This window comes from Nanorana parkeri, unplaced genomic scaffold, assembly GCF_000935625.1.
Source record: "Nanorana parkeri isolate BGI_ZX_2015 unplaced genomic scaffold, ASM93562v1 scaffold488, whole genome shotgun sequence".
Classification (NCBI taxonomy): domain Eukaryota; kingdom Metazoa; phylum Chordata; class Amphibia; order Anura; family Dicroglossidae; genus Nanorana; species Nanorana parkeri.
In genome coordinates, this window is record NW_017306756.1 from 407,348 (window position 1) to 410,486 (window position 3,139).

Sequence of the window (3,139 nt, forward strand, 5' to 3'; positions counted from 1 at the left end):
CTTTATACTAGTTAATATCTATTAAGTAACGTTTGTAGTCACTAAGAGAGAGATTACATAGTAATAGTAGATAAGGTTGGAAAAAGGACTCAGGTCCATCCAGTCCAACCTATGTGTATGTGTCAGATAAAGTTATCTAAGATTATATATATCCCTGTAAGTTGAGCCCATAAAGAAGATATTTAGGGTTTTTTGAATTTGTCAATGCTTCCAGCTGTCAACACTACCTGGGGAAGGGAGTTCCACAATTTTGCTGCTCTGACCCTAAAGAACCTCCTCCACAATTTTAGATTACACCTCTTTCTATTAACCTTAAATTGTGCCCCCGTGTCCTCTTCAGGGACCTGAGATTAATCAGGTTGTTACCGTCCTTACAGTCGCCATTGATTAATATGTTGATAACGATCATTTCTTACACAGCAAAACGTATTTATCAACCAAAAGGTCTCTAAAAGCATATTTCCACTAATGCCATATATGGAGAAATCATGCACATGATGCATATATAATGCTGCTTCACAGTTTAGACAAAAATGGTTAGCTCGTGCATTGACATTCCTGCATTCATCAACGCAAGCAACACAACATAGAGCTAATTTACACAACATCACCTTGCAAATTCATGCAGGGCTTTGCACAACACACCTGCTGGGTGTGTACACACTACAAAGGTGTTTAGATTCCACCCATAGATAATGCTGGGAGGGAACACACTACAGGAGGTGTATACATGTTCGTGGGGTGTTTATAAGGTTAGTAAATCAACCCCTGGGTGTCACCCGGAGCGGAGACCGGGTGACACACCGACATGACGCCATTGTGCATGTGGGGTCATCTAATTGACGCCTCCTGGTGGCCATCTTAGTGATGGACGCCGGCAGAGAAAGGAGGGGGCGTTCACCAGGCGGGATGAGGTATGCCGTCGGGTCCCCTCCTCTCCCCTGACACTGAATGCATACGGTCGCTCGCTCACTTCTCGATCCTGTCCCTGCAGAGAGCCGTGACTGTCACTCACGACTCCCTGAAGGGATTCCTCCCCCCCTCAGATCCGCCAGCGCTGACTGGTGGAACGGACGGGGGAGGGGGCGGGTACAGCAGCTGGGCGGATCTCGACAGTAATGTCGGGATCCGTCCAGGCTGCGGCAGTCTCAGTATACCGCGAGCTGTAGCCCGCTATACACTGAGTGGCCAGATTATTATGACCACCTGACATTTGTAGGAAAATTAGCTATAATTAGCTATAATTTCGCGCTAAAGTTGCTAGAAGGCAATGGAGCGAGTATCAGCAAAACAGCAGAATTTGTTAAATGTTGAAGAGCAGCTCATTGTTAAAGTGTTTAAAGACCGGACTGTCAGCCGAAAATCTGAGTCTGCGAATTGTGGCCGTCAGCGACTAGTCAATGTTCCTCACACTTGTCTATTCTTTCAACATAACAACTTTAGGGACAAAATGTTCTCATTTACATAATCAGTGTTAGGGCAGAACGGAGAGTGGCAAGACTGGTACAAGACAACAGAAGGGCCACAGTGCATCAAATTACTGCAGATCTTAAATCAGGGATCCTCTCAAATGATCTCTGAACGCACTGTTCGCCGTACACTGCATCGTATCGATATGGAAGCCTGTTCGAACACCTTTGCTGTCTGCAGTTAACAAGATAAAACGTCTCCAATTCACACGGGAACACAAGGATTGGAGAGTTGAGCATTGGAAAAAAGTAATGTGGTCTGATGAATCACGTTTCCAGTTGCATCATGCAGATGGCAGGGTGAGAATTTGGCAGGAACAGCATGAAAGCATGCACCCCACATGCATGAGTACAACCCTTCAAGCTGGTGGGGGCGGTGTTATGGTTTGGGGCATGTTTTCCTGGCATGATTTGGGCCCTTTAATTCATGTGGAACAACATCTGAATAGCACAACATACCAAATTATCGTTACTGATCAAGTTCACCCTATCATGTTGATGGCGTATCCCAATGGAGATGGCTTCTTCCAACTAGACAATGCACCATGCCACGGCGCTCATATTGTGCAGGAGTGGTTTCAAGGACATGAGGGAGACTTTACCTTGCTTAGGTGGCCCCCACAATCACCAGATCTCAATCCAATTGAGCATTTGTGGGACGAAGTTGAAAGAGCCATCAGGCAGCTGGTTCCACAACTATCAAATCTCACAGAACTGGACAGTGCTATTCATCAGGCATGGTGTCAGATTCCTCGCATCACCTTTCAACATCTCGTGGAGTCAAAGCCAAGAAGAATCGCCGCAGTATTGAAGGCAAAAGGTGGCCCAACAAAGTACTGATGGGGTGGTCATAATAATCTGGCCACTCAGTGTATACTGAGCTTTGGGTCACGGGAGGGCGCTAGTATACAGGTGAAACTTGAATAATTAATATCGTGCAAAGTTATGTGGAAGGGAAAAGTGTGGAAGAAAAAAGGTGCACAAGCAGCAGGGATGACCGCAGCCTGGAGAGGATTGTCAGGAAAAGGCCATTCAAAAGTGTTGGAGTGGACTGAGGCTGGAGTCAGTGCATCAAGAGCCACCACACACAGACAGATCCTGGACATGGGTTTCAAATGTCGTATTCCTCTTGTCAAGCCGCTCCTGAACAACAAACGTCAGAAGCGTCATACCAGGGCTAAAGAAAGACAGACCTGGTCTGTTGCTCAGTGGTCCAAAGTCCTCTTTTCTGATGAGAGCAAATTTTGCATCTCATTTGGAAACCAAGGACCAAGAGTATGGACGAAGAATGGAGAGGCACACACTGCAAGATGCTTGATGTCCAGTGTGAAGTTTACACAGTCTGTGTTGATTTGGGGAGCCATGTCATCTGCTAGTGTCGGTCCACTGTGCTTCATTAGGTCCAGGGTCTACGCAGCCGTCTACCAGGAGATTTTGGAGCACTTCATGCTTCCTTCCGCAGACGAGCTCTATGGGGATGCTGACTTCATTTTCCAGCAGGGCTTGGCACCTGCCCACACTGCCAAAAGCACCAAAACCTGGTTCAATGACCGTGGGATTACTGTGCTTGATTGGCCAGCAAACTCGCCTGACCTGAACCCCATAGAGAATCTATGGGGCATTGCCAAGAGAAAGATGAGAGACATGAGACCGAACAATGCAGAAGAGCT